We start from the raw sequence: 21,066 nt of genomic DNA on the forward strand, positions 1-21,066 counted from the left end.
AATTTGATTATAGAAAACATAGGTGAATATAGAAAAAAAGGCTCCTACTGTTAATCTTGACAGTAGATATGATAAAATTATACTGAGAGTTAGAAAGAGACATCTATGAATAATAAATGTCTGTTGTGTGGCCTGGGTGTGAATAAAAATATGTTGCTGTCTTTCTGTCTTGCAGTACACAGTAATGATACCAGCTCTAAGTAACTCACATCTTACAGAATGAAATATGAAGTAGTCAAGTCATTATTTTGTGTTATCTCTACCAGGGTCCTTCCCTGTTTTCTACTTTGGTGAAGATGTTCTTGTGGTTTTAGTCTATGTCTTTGGAGTTCTGTGTTGTAGTGGAAAAATGAGTGCATGCTTAGTCAGTCATGTCCAACTCTTTGTGACCCCATTGACTGCAGCCTGCCAGGCTCCTCTGTCCATGGGAATTCGGCAGGCAAGAATACTGGAGTGGGTTGCCAGGCCCTCCTCTAGTGTACCTTCCCAACCCAGGGATCGAACCCAGGTATCCCACTTTGCAGGCAGATTTTTTGCTATTTAAGCCACCAGGGAAGCCTGGCTAAATGAGGGTCCTTTGCAATTAAAATAGTGTGTAAATTGGTGCAGCTTTTTTTTTCTTCCTCTTGCTATTAGAATTGCTAAAATTAGAGTCTGACTGAGCTAGGTAAAGTTTTTTAATGTGCCATATCTACAGGTAAAATGTGTTGAACAAATTAAAAATGAGACTTTTATTTATGCATTTGCTGTTTAGGCTAATTGTGTGTTCAGTTGAAATGCTCCTTCTTGATCATTGCTCCATACGAGCAAGGTACTGTATATGCAAGTGTTTTAGTGTTACAAACATGAATGATACTAGAAGTCATTGAGGTAATTTTAATGCTAAGTATGATACAACAGTAGTATCAAACAAAATTTATGAAAACAAACTGTTTCTTCATAGGCTGAATTTTTAATTTCTCAAAGTTTGCAGTTATAATTTTTTTCCCTTAAAGCTTTGTACTTTAAAAAACAACAACAACAACAACTTTGCATTGTATCTTAAGTATTCCCCTGTGTTGCTATGCTGGTTGTGTTAGTTCAGGAAATTCAGGGTTTTGTGTGCAGTAAGCCCAACAGTCTCAGAAACATAACACAGCAGAAGCTCACCTCCTGCTCATATTAATTATCTAATTGGTGTCGATGTCTGTGTGTGTGTGTGTGTGTGTGTGTGTGAGAGAGAGAGAGAGAGAGAGAGAGAGAGAGAGAGAAAATAGGGCCTTGGTGAGGGGGAAAAGATAAAAGAGAAGACATCCTGTTTGTGTAGTGACTTGGGAGTCTCAAGGCTGATAGTCTCTGTAATCTTCAAGACATGGCTTCCAGTGTTGTTCCTGGCATCAACATTAATAATTGGAAAAAGAGTGAGGAGGAGGAGGATCATCAGAGAGGTGTTTATGAGCCTGATAGAAAAACTGGTCAGTCACATGACAATATCTTAATGCAAAAGAAACTGGAAATTGCAGGCTAGTCTTGGGTCCAGGAATAAAGAGAAAGATTTGGTGAACAACTGGCCAACATTTGCCACTTTAACATTTATGATTTTCTTTGTAATAGTTTTGAAATAATTTATTTATCTAAAATAGCATTGTTTATATTTATCTTTTCCCCTATTTTTGAGCACTTATGTTGTTTCTAGTTTTAACATTCTGGGCATATGTTTTTATGTCTATAGATATTTATTACTATTGAACTATTTCCTTAAATAATCTCAGTATTGAGATTACTGGGTAAAAGAATACAAAGTTTTTTGTGGTTTTACCATACTACAGGCAGAAGTTGGAAAAAGGAAATTAGTTGCAAAGACTTGATTGTTTCAGGCAAGGTTACCTTTCTTTGGAGGACAGGAAGAATCTACCTGGCAGGTAACCTCATTAGTGCTGACTAGGAAATTCCAGTTGAGAAGGAAATGGCAACCCACTCCAGGATTCTTGCTTGGAGAATCCTATGGACAGAGGAACCTGGCGGGCTACAGCCCATAGGGTCACAAAGAGTCAGACACGACTGAACAACTGATCACACAGGAAATTCCAGAATGACTGGTTAAGGTAATATTTCTAGGAGAGGCTGTAACTGCAGCTAGGTTAGGTATTAAGTCTTAATTTGGTGACACGAGCCTTAGTATAAATGACTCCATTTTGAACTTCTTGTTTCTTTTTTGACAGGTGCTTTCAATAGTGGTCCATCCCAAGAAAGTATTAAGCAAAAGCTGTGAACATCCATGGCATTCAAGATGATATTTTTGCTTAATGTCAGATCAGACAGGAAGCCAGGGTTAAGGACAAGCGAATCTTCTGAGTCCAGAAATTTGAGCCTTCCTAGAGCATGTTTTAATAAATTATTGGGAAGAATGACTCAGTTGATTTTCAAAAAAGATTATTGGGATGGAATTTAGAACAGGTTTTGGTTAGTACTTGGTTTTCCACTGTGTTGTGTTGTGAAAGAAGTAGTTTTAATTGTCTGAACCCCAGTTTTCTCCTTTTAAACAAGGATATTGAACTGGATAATTTCTAGGTCCCTTTCTAACTTGGAAAGTTTTACTGTTATGAAACTTTTAAGAAAATTATCGAAGTTTGCTGTCGATGCTAAATTTTTCTAGGTTTTGAAATGTCATGATAGCAAGATTAAATTATAGGAAGAAGTTTGGAGGTTGTGGATAAACAGAAAAGTGAGAAGTGACGTTTGAGATGGGCAAGTGTAAGGATAAGGTATAATAAAAGACTAACTGAAACTATATTTGTAGATTGCTGACCTTGTACCTCTCTAGTAAGACCCTGAGAAAGAGTTAAGGGGTCATCATTGACTGCTTCATAAAAGCATTTACTGAAAACCTTGGGGGAGGATCCTATATATATTAAAGTCTTTAGGATTTAATCTCAACTCTGCTGTTGCTCATTGTGTGACATTAAGAAATATCTTAAAATCTCTAACTGAAAGGGTAACAGGCAGGAAGGCCAGAGATCCCCAAGCAGCAGGAGGAATTAAACTGTAAGTGGCAGATTTTTTTTTTTTTTTCCCTTCTCTACACAAAATTAAAACAGGCTTATTTAATTGTGTTGACCACACCTGGTTCTGGCTTGAGTTAACTAATGCGTTTTTCTTACGTTAATGGAACTATGTATTGCTTTGGAATTTGCCTTTCTTCAAAATGGTACCACCTAAGACTAACATTTTTCTTTTCTCAAACCTTAAACTGATAATGGCTCAACAAGCCAGTACTCTTGTCAATTGCTTATTGCTGTGGGATAACACACCTTGTGCCATTCTATCTCAAAAGTGCATATTGTGGGAGAGGGGCCTGATGAAACTCCTTCAGCCTTGAGGTGTCTTCTTACCTGATTAGTAGCTTTCTAACAGATGTGAAACCGCTTGCTAAAAACTAGCAAGAAGGCATTCTATCTGTCCCCTTCTGATGTCTATGTCAGAAGCTTTCCCTATGTGTATTATACTTTATTAAAACTTTACTGCCCAAAAAGCTCCAAGTGGTCAAGCCTTGTCTCTGACACTGGATCGAAATCCTCTCCTCCCGAGGTCACGAATCCCAGCATAACACGTGGAATATTTTAGAGATTATAAGAAAGAAAACCATCATGACTTTTTCATAAAATTATCTTCAGAGATAATTTACTGAGTCTGACCCACATTTTTCTTTAATAATTACAAAAAATTAATGATGCATTTTCATTTTACAACTAGAGCTTAGACTTATCAAGGCCTCTAATATAAGCATATGGTCTCATGTGACTCAGTAAATACTCAACCTTCACAACAATGAAATAAACAAAATCCTGATTCAGAAATGTGGTCATTGTTTTTATTACTTTATATGTTTTTTCACCAGAGCAATAAAGATATGAGGCATTATGATCCAATCCATTTATGATAAAATATATAATATTTATATGTTCTAAAACTGTCACTCATTTGCTTTTACTAGAATCTCCTTGCTCTCTTTTCTTTTTATTATTTTGTCTTGCCAGCTTCTTCAGGCATTAATACATACATGGTAGCCTTAATACACACATGGTAGTTTTTTCAATAGATTTTCAACATGAAAAGATCATTTTGATTTATGTTTCCTATTCACATAAGAGAATGATTTTTATTTATTTATTTATTTTTTAATTAAATGCTAGACCATTTGTCAGATTGCAACATGGTTCCTTTTCAAATGTATCTGTCCTGAGAATTTAAGCAAAAGACATAAAAGAAAAACCTAAAAGAAATAGGACAGATGACAAATGCTATAATGATGTTAAGTAAAAGCAAGCAAACTATGACCCAAGTGTGCCAGTCTCTAGGGAGCTGGCTTTGGAGCATTTTTGAGTGTTTGGATTTTTTCTGGGATTTTTTTCCCAATCACTTTGGTGGAGGCTGGATTACAATTGAGAATGCAGAGATTAATGGCCTGTTTTGACTAATCCACTAAGCCTCTACACTTATTTCTCTTAAGTTGATTGAATTTAGAGAAGCCAAAGATAGGCCCATACCAGCTACCCTGTTATTAGATCCCAGTGAATTAATGGGTCTTAATAACTGTAAGTACATATAATCAAGAATCATGGCACCTTCATGTAGTCACTTTTGCATTAGAAAACTCCTCAATTATTTGTTTAGTAGAGTAGATCCCAATGTATTATTTCATAATCTTTTTTTTAAGATAACATTTTTTACATGATTTAATTTAAAATAATTCAATTTTAATTAATTTAGAGAATGAGAAATGAAACAGATCACCTGAAATCACATAAATTGAATGCAACTGTTTTTAACAGTTTATTCCTCTTTAGGTTTTATTTATAAGCATGTTTACTTATTTGAAATTGTATACTTGAGTAAAAAGTAAACTGTTATACTTGAGTAAAAAGTCATGTGAGATAAATATACTGTTTGTGTGCACTGAAGCAAGGTACACCTAAAATTTAGACAAAAACAATGTGAAAATAATTATGTAGTGAGATGGATAGATATGACATTGATTTAAAAATCACAAACTTATGCTAAATTAGTGAGCTCAGACTGGATGAAATTTGAGTAGAACTTAAATTTCTACATCTTTCATTTGAATCTGTTGCTTTTGGAAAAAAATATTTAGTAGGAAGACAAAAAAATGAAGAAGGTAATAGAGTACTGGGGATTTTGAGTAGGAGAAACATTCTGAAGAGATGGTTTAAAAATGAGATTTTAAAAATATTTGTTTGAATACAACAATATGTTTAAATGCACTGAGCAGCCATTTAGGATAATGATTAAAAGCTTACAGACAGATAGACTTACATTTAAACCCATAGTCTGCTTCTTCTAAGCCGGATAGCTTTGTGTAAGTTAAATTCTTCTGCACCTCAATTTTCTAATCTGTAAAATTGGGATAAAAATAACCAGCTGTGTGACCTTTTATAAGTACTAAGTGATATATGATAGTAAAGCACTTAGTTTATTACTATCAGTTCATAATATATCATTGTTATGTTATCACATAACAATGGCTTAGTAAGTGTGACTCATTAGTAACACGACATTCATAATATGTAAGATGCAGCCAGTCTCAAAGAAGAGGATTCCGTGAGTTGCCTGCTTTGAAGGGAACCTTGTACTAGGAGCTCAGAGATGCTCAGTACCTCCCACTAACTCTACAAAAGAGTTCCCGCTGTTAAAATTGGACGTGTGGTACTACATAAACCCTTTCCAGCTTTGCTCCAGTCTGCTACCTCCCTATTCTGTGAATACATGTTATGCATACTTGCCCACGACTTTGTTCTTTGTTGTGTTTCTTTACCTGATTTTCACTCACCTTAAACATACCCATCTCGCAAGAGGTCTCCTTTTCTGCTAATGCTGTTGTTGTCAGTCCACTTGGCAGCAGTCTCTTGATTCTCTACATCGGCTTTTGTCGATTCTAGTGCTGCTTGTCACTAACTTTTCTTCCTCATCAGTTTCAAATGGAAAACTCATTGTGATCTAGTCTGGTCTGCTTGTATATCCTATTCCTAATTCTAGCGATTGGCTGGGTTTTACTCTCTAGTCTCTAATGATGGTTATGAGATTATCTGTAGATATTCCAAGTAATATCTGTTGATCTAAGTTTCATTTTTTCTTTCCCAGCCTATCTAGTCCCAGTTCAGGACAGGGCTCATCAAACAGTAGCCAGTAGGCCTAATCTAGCCCACTATTTAATTTTGCAAGCAAAGTTATCTTGGAGCATAACCATGCTCATTCATTTTTGCATTGTCTGTGGCTGCTTTTATACCATAGCCAACAGAGTTGAGTAGTTGCAACAGAGAGTGCATTGCCTGAAATGCCTATTATATTTACTATGTGGCCCTTTACAGAAAAAGTTTGCAAGTTCTAATGCAAACAATTAAGGCTTTTCTTCAATGAAACCGTTTTCCTCAATAAAAGATTGGCTCAACTTTATTGTTTTAATTTTTATTTTATATTGGAACATACTTAACAGTGTTGTATTGGTTTTGGGTATACAACAAAGTTATTCAGTTATACACAGCATGTATCTATTTTTTTTTTTCAAATTATTTTCCTATTTAGGTTATTATAGAATATAGAGCAGAGTTCCCAGTGCTATACAGTAGGTACTTCTTGGTTATCTATTTTAAGTATAGTAGTGTGTAAATCCCAAACTCCCAATCTGTCCCTCATCCCACCCTTCTCCCCTGGTAACCATACATTAATCCTCTAAATCTGTGAGTTTCTTTCTGTTTTGTAAATAATTTCTTTTGTATCATTTTTTAATATTTATATATGAACAATCATATTTGTTATTCTCAGTCTGATTTACTTTACTTTCAGTCTGTATGTGTCTGTAGACCTGAAGTAGGTCTCTTGTAGGGAGCATATATACTGGTCTTGTCTTTGTATATATTCAGCCAGTCTGCATCCTTTGGTTGGAACATTTAATCCATTTACACTTAAGGCAATTATCAATATGTATGTTCTTTTTGCCATTTTCTTAATTGTTTTAGCTTTGTTTTTGTAGGTCTTTTTTTCTTCCCTTCTTTCATTCTCTTCTCTTGTGATTTGATGACTAACTTACATGTTGTATTCAGATTTCATTTCTGTTTGTTGCATGTATCAATTGTAGATTTTCAGTTTGCGATTACCATGATGTTTTGATTTAGCAGTCCATATGTGAACAATATTGTTTTAGGTTGCTGGTCTTTTACTTCATTGCATATCCAATATCCTATATTTAGGGGTCACAAAGAGTTGGACACGACTAAGTGACTGAACTGAACTGAACTGATGCTCTCCTCTTCTCACAGTTGCTGGTTTTGATATATTTGCATGCAGATAATTTTCTCTTTTTGAATGTTTGCCTTTGCTTGTGAGCTTTTCCATTCCTAATTTTCTTGTTTCTACTAGTAGCTTTTTCTTTTCTGCTTAGAGAAGTGCCTTTAGCTTTTGTTGCAAAGCTTGTCAGGCAGTGTTGAATCCTCATAATTTTGGTTTGTCTGTAAAGCTTTGATTTCTGTGTTGAATTTGAATGAGAGCCTGGATGGGTAGAGTATCCTCTTTTTAAAATTAATTTATTTTAATTGGAGGCTAATAACTTCCCAATATTGTAGTGGTTTTTGCCATACATTAACATGAATCAGCCACTGGTATACCTATGTTCCACCATCCTGAATCCCCTCCCACATCTTTCCCCACCCCATCCCTCTGGGTTGTCCCAGAGTACCAGCTTTGAGTGCCCTGCTTCATGCATTGAACTTGCACTTGTAATCTGTTGTACATATGGTAATATACATGTTTCAATATTATCCTCTCCTATCGTCCCACCTTCACATTCTCCCAGGTAATCCAAAAGTCTCTTCTTTACATCTGTGTCTCTTTTGCAGTCTTGCATATAGGGTCATCATTACTGTCTTTCTAAATTCCATATATTTGCATTAATATACTATGTTGGCATTTCTTTTTCTGGCTTACTTCACCCTGTGTAATAGGCTTCAGTTTCATCCACTTCATTATAACTGAGTCACAGGTGTTCTTTTTTATACCTGAGTAATATTCCATTGTGTATATTTACCACAAATTCCTTATCCATTTGTCTGCCAACGAACATCTAGGTTACTTCCATGTCCTAGCTATTATAAACAGTGCTGCGATGATCATTGGGGTACACGTGGCTCTTTCAATTATGGTTTCCTCGGTGTGTATGCCCAGCAGTGGGATTGCTGGGTGATATGGCAGTTCTATTTCCAGTTTTTTAAGGAATCTCCACATTGTTCTCTGTAGTGGCTGTACTAGTTTGCATTCCCACCAACAGTGTAAGAGGGTTCCCTTTTCTCCACACCCTCTTCAGCATTTATTGCTTGTACACTCTTTGGTGGCAGCCATTCTGACCGGCATGAGATGGTACCTCATTGTGGTTTTGATTTGCATTTCTCTGATAATGAGTGATGTTGAGCATCTTTTCATGCGTTTGTTAGCCATTTGTATGTCTTCCTTGGAGAAATGTCTATTTAGTTATTTGGCCCATTTTTTAATTGGGTCATTTATTTTTCTGGTATTGAGCTGTATGAGCTGCTTGTATATTTTTGAGGTTAATTATTCGTCAGTTGCTTCATTTGCTATTATTTTCTCCCATTCTGAAGAGTGCCTTTTCACATTGCTTATAGTTTCCTTCATCGTGCAAAAGCTTTTATGTTTACTTAGGTCCCATTTGTTTATTTTTCTTTATTTAAATTCCTCTGGGAGGTGGGTCATAAAAGATCTTACTGTAATGTATGTCAGAGAGTGTTCTGCCTATGTTTTCCTCTAAGAGTTTCATAGTTTCTGATATTACAGTTAGATCTTTAATCCATTTTGAGTTTATTTTTGTGTATGGTGTTAGAAAGTGTTATAGTTTCATTCTTTTACAGGTTGTTGATCAGTTTTCCCAGCACCACTATTAAAGATATTGTCTTTTCTCCGTTGCATATTTTAGTCTCCTTTGTCAAAGATAAGGTGTCCATAGGTGTGTGGATTTATCTCTGGGCTTCCTATTTTGTTCCATTGATCTGTATTTCTGTGTTTGTGCCAGGGCCATACTTTCTTGATGACTGTAACTTTGTAGTATAGTCTGAAGTCAAAAAGGTAAGGCTATTCAAGGCTTTTTGTGTTTCCATACAAATTTTGAAATTATTTGTTCTAGTTCTGTGAAAATACATGTTGGTAGCTTGATAGGGATTGTGTTGAATCTATAGATTGTTTAGGTAGTATACTCATTTGCACTATATAGAGTCTTCCAATCCACAAACATGATATATTTCTCCATCTATTTGTGTCATCTTTGATTTCTTTCCTCAGTGTTTTATAGTTTTCTATATATAGGTCTTTTGTTTCTTTATGTAAATTTATTCCTAAGTATTTTATTATTTTCGTTGCAGTGGTGAATGGGATTGTTTCCTTACTTTCTCTTTCTGTGTTCTCATTGTTAGTGTATAAGAATGCAAGGGATTTCTGTGTGTTAATTTTGTATACTGCAAATTTACTATATTCACTGATTAGCTCTAGTAATTTTCTGTTGGTTTCTTTAGGGTCTACGTAAAGGATCATGTCAGGTAAAAGTTTTACTTCTTCTTTTCCAATCTGGATTCCTTTTATTTCTTTTTCTTCTCTGATTGCTGTGACTAGGACTTGCAAAACTATGTTGAATAATAGTTTTGAATACTGAAGAATCCTTCCATCCTTGGGATAAAGCCCACTTGGTCATGGTGTATGATCTTTTTAATATGTTTTTGGATTCTGTTTGCTAGAATTTTATTTCAGATTTTTGCATCTATGTTTATCAGTGATATTGGCCTGTAGGTTTCTTTTTTGTGTGTGGCATCTTTGTCTGGTTTTGCTATTAGGAATATGTTGGACTCATAGAATGTGTATGGGTGTTTACCTTCCTCTTCAATTTCCTGGAAGAGTTTGAGTAGGATAGGTGTTGGCTCTTCTCTAAATTTTTGGAAGAATTCACCTGTGAAGCCATTTGGACCTGGGCTTTTGTTTGTTGGAAGATTTTTTATTACTTTGATTTCTTTGCTTGTGATCAGCAAACTTTGATTGCTGAAATCAAATCAGAAGCTTTGATTTCTGTTCTTGTGATGTATCTGTTAAGATTTTCTTTCTTCCTGGTTCATTTTTGGAAGGTTATTCTTTTCTAAGAATTTGTCTATTTCTTCCAACTTGTCCATTTTATTGGCATATAAGAGCTCATAGCAGTCTCTTATGGTCTTTGTAGTTCTTTTTTGTGTATTGTGATTTCTCCATTTTTATTTCTAATTTTATTGACTTGATTCTTATCACTTTTTTTTTCTTGATGAGCCTGATAATGGTTTGTCTAGTTTATTTATCTTCTCAAAGAGTCAGCTTTTAACTTGTTGATTTTTTCTATAGTCTCCTTCTCCTATAAGGACTTCCCTGGTGGCTGAGATGGAAAAGCGTCTGTCTACAATGTGGGAGACCCGGGTTTGATCCTTGGGTCGGGAAGATCCCCTGGAGGTGGAAATGGCAATCCACTCCAGTACTATTGTCTGGAAAATCCCATGGACAGAGGAATATGGTAGGCTACAGTCCATGGGGTCGCAAAGAGCCAGACACGACTGAGCGATGTCACTTTCACTTTCATAGTCTCCTTAGTTTCTCTTTGGTTTATTTCTGCTCTGATTTTTATGATTTCTTTCCTTCTGCTAACTTTGGGTTTTCTCATTTCTTCTTTTTCTAGTTGGTTTAGATGTAAAGTTAGGTTGTTATTTGATGTTTCTCTTGTGTCTTGAGGTAGGTGTATATTGCTGTGAATCTCCATCTTAGCACTGCTTTTACTGGATCCCATGGCTTGTGGGTTGTGGTGTTTTCATTTTCATTAGTTTCTGTGCATATTTTTATTCCCTTTGTAATTTCTTCCGTGATCTGTTGGTTATTCAGGAGCATGTTGTTTAGCCTCCATATGTTTGTATTTTTAATATTCTTTTTTTCCTCTAGTTGACATCTAATCTCTCTGCATTGTGATCAGAAAATATGCTTTAAATGGTTTCAACTTTTAAAAATTTAGTAAGGCCAGATTTATGGCCTAGGATGTAATCTATCCTGGAGAATGTCCCATGTGCACTATGAAAAAAAGTGAATTCCATTGTTTTTGAGTGAAATGTCCTATACATATCAGTTAGGTCTAACTGATCCATTGTATCATTTAAAGTTTGTGTTTCCTTGTAAATTATCTGTTTAGTTGATCTATCCATAGGTGTGAGTGGCATATTAATGTCTCCCACTATTATGGTGTTATTGTTAATTTCCCCTTTAATACTTGTTAGAATTTGCCTTACATATTGAGGTGCTCTTATGTTGGATGTATAAATATTTATAATTGTTATATCTTCTTCTTGGATTGATCCTTTGATCATTATGTCATGCTTTTATGTTCAGTGCTCTTATGTTGGGTGCATAAATATTTATTATTGTTAACTTCTTCTTGGATTGATCCTTTGATTATTATGTCATGTCCTTCTTTTTCTCTTGTCACAGTCTTTATTTCAAAGTCGTTTTGTCTGATATGAGTATTGCTACTCCTGCTTTCTTTTGGTCCCCCCTTTTCATGGGCTTCCCTCATAGCTCAGTTGGTAAAGAATCTGCCTGAAATACAGGAGACCCCAGTTTGACTCCTGGGTCGGGAAGATCTACTGGAGAAGGGATAGGCTACCCACTCCAGAATTCTTGGGCTCCCTTGTGGCTCAGCAGGCAAAGTATCTGCCTGCAATGCGGGAGACCTGGCTTTAATCCCTGAGTTGGGAAGATCCCCTGGAGAAGGGAAAGGCTAGCCACTTCAGTATTCTGGCCTGGAGAATTCCATGGACTGTATAGTGTATGGCGTCACAGAGAGTAGGACACGACTGGGTAACTTTCACTTCACTTGCATGGATTATATTTTTCTAGCCCTTCACTTTCAGTCTGTATGTGTCCGTAGGTTTGAAGTGGGCCTCTTGTAGACAGCATATATAGAAGTCTTGTTTTTGTATCCAATCAGCCAGTCTTTGTCTTTTGGTTTCCACATTTAACCCATTTAGATTTAAGGTAATTATTGATAAGTGTGATCCCATTACCATTTACTTTGTTATTTTGGGTTCATTTTTAAAAACCTTTCCTGTGTTTCCTGTCTAGAGAACATCATTTAGCATTTGTTGAAAATCTGATTTGGCGGTGCTGAATTCTCTCAGCTTTTGCTTGTCTGTAAAACTTTTGATTTCTCCTTCGTATCTGAATGAGATCCTTGCTGGGTAGAGTAATCTTGGTTGTAGGTTTTTCTCTTTCATCACTTTAAGTATATCCTGCCATTCCCTTCTGGGGTGAAGAGTTTCTATTGAAAGATCAGCCTTTATCCTTATGGGGATCCCCTTGTATATTATTTTTTGCTTTTCCCTTGCTGCTTTTAATATTTGCACTTTGTGTTTGATCTTTGTTAGTTTGACTAATACGTGTCTTGGGGTGTTTTGCCTTGGATTGATCCTGTTTGGGACTCTCTGGGTTTCTTGGACTTGGGTGGCTATTTCCTTCCCCATATTAGGTAAGTTTTCGATTATTATCTCCTCCAGTATTTTCTCATGCCCTTTCTTTTTGTCTTCTCTGGGACACTTATGATTTGAATGTTGGGGCATTTAACATGGTCCAGAGGTCTCTGAGGTTGTCCTCATTTCTTTGTATTCATTTTTTTTCCTCTCTGCTTCATTTATTTCCATCTTTCTATGTTCCATTTCACTCATCCTCTCTTCTGCCTGAGTTATTCTACCTTTGGTTCCCTCCAGAGTGCTTTTGATCTCAGTTATTGCATTATTCATCATTGATGTGACTCGTCTTTATTTCTTCTAGGTCCTTGTTAAGTATTTCTTGCATCTTCTTAATCCTTGTCTCTAGGCCATTTATCTGTAACTCCATTTTTTTTTTTTTTTAAGATTTTGGGTCATCTTTACTATCATTGGACTTCCCTGGTGGCTCAGAGGTTAAAGTGTCTGCCTGGAATGTAGGAGACCCAGGTTCGATCCCTGGGTTGGGAAGATCCCCTGGAGAAGGAAATGGCAACCCACTCCAGTACTCTTGCCTGGAGAATCCCATGGATAGAGGAGCCTGGTAGGCTACAGTCCATGGGGTCGCAAAGAGTCGGACACAATTAAATGACTTCACTTTCACTTTCACTTACTATCATTATTCTGAATTCTTTTTCAGGTAGACTCCATATCTCCTCCTTTTTTTTTTTTTGGTGGGTTTTTATCATGTTCCTTCACCTGCTGAATATTTCTCTGCCTTTTCATTTTGTTTAGATTGCTGTGTTTGGGGTGCCCTTATGCAGTCTTGAAGTTTGTGGTTCCTCTTGTGGAGTCTGCTCCCTGTGGGTGGAGTTGGACTAATGGCTTGTCAAGGTTTCCTGGTTGGGGGAGCTTGTGCCTGTTTTCTGGTGTATGGAACTGGATCTCTTCTCTCTGGAGTGCAATGAAATATCCAGTAGTGAATTTTGGGGGGCCCTTCAGTTTAACATGGATTTGGACAGGCCATCTTTTAATGTTCATGGTTGTGTTCCTGTTTTGCTAGAGAATTAGTGTCGTGTGTTTTCATTGGATCTTGTTGGATCTTGGGTCGAGCTTGGTTTCAGTGTAGGCGTATAGACTTTTGGGTCTCTTGTCTATTAATGTTCCCTGGTCAGGAGTTCTCTGATGTTCTAAAGTTTTGGAGTTAAGCCTCCTGCCTCCGGCTTTCAGTCCTTCTCTTACAGTAACCTCAAGACTTCTCCATCCATACAGCATAGAAGTTAAAACCCCTAGGTTTGTTGGTGAAACAATTCTTCACAGCCAGGAACACCTAGAGAGATTTACAGACCTATATAGAGAAGAGGGGCCAGGATCACCCAGAGAGATTCACACAGTTATCTACAGAAGAGAAAAGGGAGGAGGAAGATAGAGGTGATCAGGAGGAGAAAAGGGAGAGTCAAATGGGGAGGGAGCAATCTAGCCAGTAATCTAATCCCTAAGGGTTCTCCATAGTCTGGAACATCCAGAGAGATTCACAGAGTTATGTAGAGAAGAGAAGAGAAGAGAAGAGAAGAGGGAGAAAGGAGTTAGAGGTTACCTGGAGGAGAAAAGGGAGAGTCAAAAGGGGAAAGAGCAATCAAACCAGTAATTAAATCCCTAAGTGAAAATAGATACTTAAGATTAGATTCTTCAAAGTACAAAGTTGATAACAAGTATCAAATAGCAAAGATTAAAACCTAGAATAGAGGTTAGACTCTCAAAAATACAATATAAAAATGGAGAATATAATCAATCACAATAATGAAAAAAAATATTTGGAATTTGTTTTCTAAAGTATTTTTTTGAAAGGTAATAGATGACTATAAAAATGAAAGTTAAAGGAGTAATAAAGAACATTTTTAAAAATTAAAAACTGATAATAGTATAAATATATCTAGGAATTTCACTGGAGCTGCTGTAGGCATTGGGGGATCATTTCAATGTCAGATAGTCTCTTGTTTCAGCTTTTACTTGTTCTCAAGGTCTGTAGGTTTCCCTCAAATGTTTCCAGCATTAAATATAGGGTGTTTTAATATTTTGCCTGTGTTACTTCCAAAGTGGTTCCCCATTCTTTCTTTATTTTGATTTCCTCTGTTTTCAAGTCTCTTCAGTGTCTGATTTCTTCCCTGACACAAGGGAGCAAAGGTAGCCATTAATTTAGGCTCACTTATTCAGTTGTGTTGTGGGGAGGTAAGCACTCCAAACAAATACCGCTGGCATGTGTGGGGAGTGTTTGCAGTGGATGGATTACAATGGGCTGCCCAAGGCAGCATGTACTTCCTGAGTCTACACTGCTCAGGCTCCAAGGTGCTCTTCAAGGGCACTGTACTAAGTGGGCTCTGATTCATGCACTTCGCAGGTCTAAGCCACTCATGTTTTCGGGTGCTTTGCAAGGGCAGACCCACATGGGTTGTGCATTTTGTGCCCTTCCCAGGTCCAAGCAGCTTAGGCAACAAGGTGGTTGTTGAGTGCACCTTCCGAGGTGGGCCATGCATCTTATTCACTTGCCTGGTCCTGGCCTCTCAGTTTCCCAGGTGTGCTGTGAGAACACAGCCCCTGGTGTGCCCTGTGTCTCTTCTGGGGAGTTGATCTCAAGCTGTGACATTCTTGACATATGTCAACCATCCAACATCCCAGGAAGACATGGTTAGCAACTGAGAGCCTGGTCACAGTTTGGTAGAAGATGCGGTCTCTGGGGCCAAGATTGCAGCAGCCCCTTGCCTTTCAGCTGACTGTAACATGCTTCCCTCTCTGCCTCCCGGGAGGGAGGACCCTATATGGCAACTGGCTTTCTGTCCTTTGGTATGCACTCAGTCCTTTCTTCTGTGAGCACACCAGGGGTCATGGTGAGGCTGTAGAGCCTTTCATGGAAAAGTCTTGTTTTTTTTTTTTTTTGTCTCTCTGGTGATCTCATGCATGGGGTTGCTATCTCACATTAGCTCCCTCAGATTGTTCTCAGGGCGTTCAGGCCTGGTCCTTAGGCTAAGGACTCATGATGTAGCCCACACCTCTCTGCCCAGCCCTCACTTGCTGGTGGCAGATGCAAGTGTCTAAGTCACTTCTTTGCTGGCAGTTACGGTTAGGTGTGTATTCTGTCTGTGTGTGTGTTTTTTCCCCTCCCTGTTTTTTTGCCTTCTGAGATTCTGAAACTCCCCAAAGACATGCATATGAGAGGGTTTCCTTCTGTGTGAAGGCTTCTCCTCCATCACAACTCCCTCCCCAGGATGTCTCCATCCCTAAATCTTTTCTGTTAGTTTTTGTCTTTTATATTTTGTCCTACCTCCTTTTGAAGAGATTGGGTTGCCTTTCTTGGAGCCTGGTGTCCTCAGCCAGGTTCAGAAGTTGTTTTGTGGAAGTTGCTCAGCATTCAAATGATCTTTTGATGAATTTGTTGGGGAGAAAGTGGTCTCCCCATCCTATTCCTCTGTCATTTTGGGACCATCTTCAAGTATTCTGGATTGTAGGTTCTTCCTTTTCATCACTTAAATATGCTGTGCCACACCCTTCTGAGTTGCAGAGTTTCTGCTGAGAAATCAGCCGATAACATTATGGGAGTTCCCTTTTATATTATTTGTTGGTTTTCCCCTGTTGCTTTTAACTTTTGTCAGTTTGATTACTCTGTGTTTTGATGTGTTCCATATTGGGTTTATCCTGCCTGGGACTCTCTGCACTTCCTGAACTTGGATGACTATTTCCTTTCCCATGTTAGGAAAGTTTTCAGCTATTATCCATTTATATATTTTCTTAGGTCCTTTCTCTCTCCTTCTGAGACATCTATAATATGAATGTTGGTGTGTTTGAAATGTTGTCCAGAGGCCTTTAAGATTGTCTTTGTTTCTTTTCATTTTTTTTTCCCCTTTAATCTGTTCTGCAGCTGTGATTTCTGCCACTCCTTATTCCAGCTCCCTTATTCATTCTTTCACCTCACTTAGTCTGCTATCGATTCCTTGTAGTGTATTTGTTATTTCCACTGTTGTATTGTGCATCTCTGTTTGTTCTTTAGTTCTTCTAGGTCTTTGTTAAACATTTCTGTATCTTCTCTGTGTCCTATTCTTTTTTCATTATCTTGGATCATCTTTGCGATCATTATTCTCAATTCTTTTTCCAGTAGATTGTCTATGTCCACTTTACTGAGTTGTTCTTCTGGGGTTTTATCCAGGTGTTCCTTCACCTGAGAAACATTCCTCTGCCATCTCATTTTGTCTAACGTTCTGTGGTTGCAGTTTCTGTTCCACAGGCTGCAGGATTGTAGTTCATCTTGCTTCTGCTGTCTGCCCTCTGGTGGCTGAGTCTGTCTAAGAGGCTAGTATAGGCTTCCTGATGGGTGGAACTAGGTCTTGTCCCTCTGGTGGGCAGGGCTGTGGTCAGGAAGACTTTAAGCCACAATACCTATTGATTGAGTGGGGCTGTGTTTCCACACTGTTTGTTATTTGCCTTGAGGTGTCTCAGCCTGAAGCCTACAGGCTGTTGTGTGGGGCCAGGTCTTGTGGATGAAATGTTGTTCTCTAGGAGGGCTCACGCCAATGAGTACTCACCAAAATTGCTGCTGCAGTGTCTTTGTCCCCATGCTGAGCCAGAGCCACCCCCTACCTCTGCAGGAGACCCTCCAATCCTGGCAGGTAACTCTGGCCAAGTCTGTAATGAGGTCACTTCTTTTTTCCCTGGGTCCTGGTATGCACTAGACCTTGTGTGCACCCTCAGAGGGTGGAGTTTCTATTTCCTCCAGTCCTGTGGGATTCCTGTGATAAAATGCCTGTAGCCTTCAAAGCCAGATTCTCTGGGGGCTCCTGCTCCCATTGTCAAAGACACAGGCTGGGAAGCCTCACATGAGGCTCAGGATTTTTACTCTTGTGGGATAATGTCTGTGGTATAATTATTTTCCAATTTGTGGGTCACCCTCCCAGCAGGTATGAGAGTTGATTTTATTGTCATTGTGCCCTTCCTATTGTTTAAAAAGTTTGTTTGTGTGTTTTTTTCCTGTTGATGGTTGTTCAGCAGTTAGGATTTTGGTGTTTTTGTAAGAGGGGGTAAACTCACGGCCTTCTACTCTGCCATCTTACTCTATTGTCTCTAAATTTTAGATGAAATATTAAAAAAATAGTTTCTTGAAACCTTGAGACTTTAGAAACTCCAAAATCATTTTGAATTTTGTGGATGTATTGGCAGTTTTTACTACCCAAAGAGGTTCCTTAAGCTTGTGCGAATGTCAGTAACCAAAAAAAGAAATCTCAGCTTGGGCTGCTTTAGATTTTTAAGCCTTCCTTTGCTGTCAGAGGAACTTGGAATAGTTCTAGCCCTGCCCAGGTAAATATTCTCAGGGGAAGCCTCCCCTAAGGGATGGTTTGTGCTAGGGATGTCAGCTTGGAAGAGAAGGAGGAAGCTTTGAGGCTACTGTTCTTATGCCAGTTGTTTGAAATAATAGTGCTCTTCTTTTGGGAATGTGAATGTCAGAGCACATTCAGAAATAAGAACATCACATGAAAAGATAAGCAAATTTAGGAATGACAACCTGAAAAATCAAACCTTTCCTCCTGATAATTGAGCCAGGCCAGACATATAACCTGAGTCATGATCAGTTGCTGTACTTGGATAAAGCATTTTCTGCCAAGGAAAAAGCTGATTGAGCTTTGTGGGCCTCTGGGAGAAAGTTGTTGTCCTCCTTGGACATATGGGGAAATGAAGTCAAAGGAAGCAATGGCTTAGCCTAACCACAAAGAACATGGGTTCTGGGAGGGAACCCACAGAACTCACAGGAGCTAGATTCCCACTCTCTTAGACAATAGCATTTGCACTGATAAGACCCTAAAAAAGATGTCAAGATACTGCTTGATAGAGACTCTTGAGCTATAGAACAGGGCTTGTCAAACAATGGCCCATGGACCAAATCCACTCTGTTGTCTGCTTTTACAAGGCCCAGAGCTAAGGATGATTTTTACATTTTTAAATGGTTGGGAGGAAAATCAAAAGAAGAGTAATATTTTGTAATATATAAAATTATATGAAACCAAATTTCAGACCATAAATAAAATTCTATTGAAACACAGCCACACATTTATTTATTCTTTTGTCTATAACTGCTTTGGAACTATAACAGCAGAGTGGAGTAGTGCCTATGACTGGCAAAGTCTAAAGTATTTGCTATCTGTCCCTTCACAGGAAAAAAAAAAAAAAATCCTTTCCCAACCTCTACCCTATAGAGTGCATGTGATATAATAATTAAAATCAACTTTATTGGAGTGTAATATATAAAATGCACTCATTTTAAATCTACTGTTTGATGAATTTAGAAAAAGCAGTCATATAGCAACTGCCACAATAAAGATAGAACATTTCCATTATCCCCCAGATTTCCTTGTTCTCCTAAGCAGTCACTCTCTCTCCTATTTTTAAACTCAGACAGCCATGGATCTGACCTCTGTCAATCTTAGCAGCTTTGAAATGTGTGTTTCCAGAGCATTTTGGATCACTAGAGACTGTATTAAGGAGGGTGGTGGGGGAGGGTATGTGAAAACATTAAGTTGATTTCATTCTCTCATTTCATTCTCTCCAAAAACCCAGTCCAAACATCCACTTACCTGTTTATAGTATTAGTAGCTAATAGGCACTGTGCAGAGCTCTCCATCTGTTATCTCATTTAATCGTTTAATATTATAAGTTCTTACCTGTCTCCCATTTTATTGAGAGGAGACAGAGGCACCCAGGATGACTTGCTGAGGATGTACTGCTGATAAGATGTAATTACCATTTTTCTGAATTCAGACCTTGAACTACGTCACACCACACATCACACTTATTCAGTTCTTGAACCACACCACACCACACCACACCACACCCCACACTTATTCAGTCTTCTCTACAAACCTGCTTGGGGGTGTAATATTGGCATTTTAACCTCAGAGAGATTAAGTGACTGGTCCAAGTCACCCAGCTACTAACTGCTAGAGTTGACAGAAGGCCCAGACACAGAACAAATGAAAAACAAACAAACAAACATTATTTTGAAAAATAAAAATCACCCTGTCCTACAAAGAGATGAACCAAGGGCCTGGGTGAGTAAGCTATAAATAATGAAGGGGTGAGAATGGCATAGGTGAAAAGAAGTCTTAAGTCAGGTATACTTTTGCTTTCTAAACTAATGAATATGCCCAGACTATTTAATTTTATTTTTTTTAATTTAATTTTTTTTTTTACTTTATTTTACTTTACAATTCTGTATTGGTTTTGCCATACATTGACATGAATCCACCACGGGTGTATGTGCGTTCCCATTATCCCATTAGATGTTTATATTAAATTAAATAGTCTGGGAAGTGACCCCAGACTATTTAATTTAATATAAACATCTAATGGGATAAAGTGTTTTGAAAATCACTGAAGGATGCATCCATGCTGACCAGTATCAATAGTCAGAGTCTCTTTTCCCATCCCTTCACAAACAGCATTAGTATCCATCTGTTTAGATTGACAAAGTCTAGGAGTAGGGCCACATAGATTATTCTCTTTCCATCCTCCTCCTCCTCATACCTATTACAACGGATGGTGTTACTGATCCTTAGTTAGAATGACTGCACTGCATTTCTTCAGAGACATTTTACTCAGAGCTTGGCATCTAAGAGATACACCAAAATATCGTTTGTTATTATATTCTTTAGGGGCACTTCTGTCAGCCTCTCTGCAGGCTCTTCTTACAACCCAGGACAGGAGGTTGTGTCCACTGGGATCCTTAGTTGTAAATCATCCTTTCAAAATTATTATAAGCAGAAAGATTTGTTAAAGCAGATATTCACTGAAACTTTGGGAGGGCCAAATAATTGGAATTGGAGGCTACATTTACAAGACTGTGCTATGGAATTATTCTAGAAAAGACCCCTGGTCCTGCCACTGCTGGGCAGAGACAGCTAGATCCCATCACTCATGTGAACTAGTCACTAGACACTACTGGTGTTCAGAAAGCTGGACAGGTCTACTGCCAGTTTCACCAGAAAACAGATTTCACTTAAGACCTACTTTCTTATTATTGTTCACTTCAGAACTGAAATCTCAGGCATCTGAGATTGGCCAGAATACGACACATGCCTTTGAAAGTAAAAGTTGCTCAGTCATGTCCAACTTTTTCCAACCCCACGGACTGTGGCCTGTCAGGCTCCTCTGTCCATAGAATTTTCCAGGCCAGAATACTGGAGTGGGTAGCCGTTCCCTTCTCCGGGAGATCTTTCCAACCCAGGGATTGAACCCAGGTCTCCCGCATTGCAGGCAGATTCTTTACCAGCTGAACCACCAAGGAAGCCCAAGAATACTGGAGTGGTTAGCCTGTCCCTCTTCAAGGGGAACTTCATGACCCAGCAATTGAACCCAGCCTTCTACATTGCAGGCAGATTCTTTACCAGCTGACCTACCAGGGAAGCCTAGTGTCCTGTCAAAAGTAAGTCCAGGATTCTACCTGGGTGGAATAGAACCCAAGAGGTAATACGTACTCCAAACATAGTGGGTTGGC

The 21,066-nt window shown here is 38.2% G+C and overlaps 1 protein-coding gene and 1 non-coding gene across 3 annotated transcripts in view; both read left to right on the top strand.

Annotated features, from left to right (window-relative positions):
• Window positions 1-21,066, top strand: part of CA10 (carbonic anhydrase 10) — an 850,317-nt gene that overhangs the window by 10,595 nt on the left and 818,656 nt on the right. The window lies entirely within an intron of this gene.
• TRNAS-GGA lies at window positions 12,993-13,064 on the top strand. Its single transcript has one exon. It is a non-coding gene; the product is annotated as a tRNA-Ser (tRNA).

Source organism: Oryx dammah, unplaced genomic scaffold (assembly GCF_014754425.2).
Source record: "Oryx dammah isolate SB20612 unplaced genomic scaffold, SCBI_Odam_1.1 HiC_scaffold_8, whole genome shotgun sequence".
Taxonomy (NCBI): Eukaryota; Metazoa; Chordata; class Mammalia; order Artiodactyla; family Bovidae; genus Oryx; species Oryx dammah.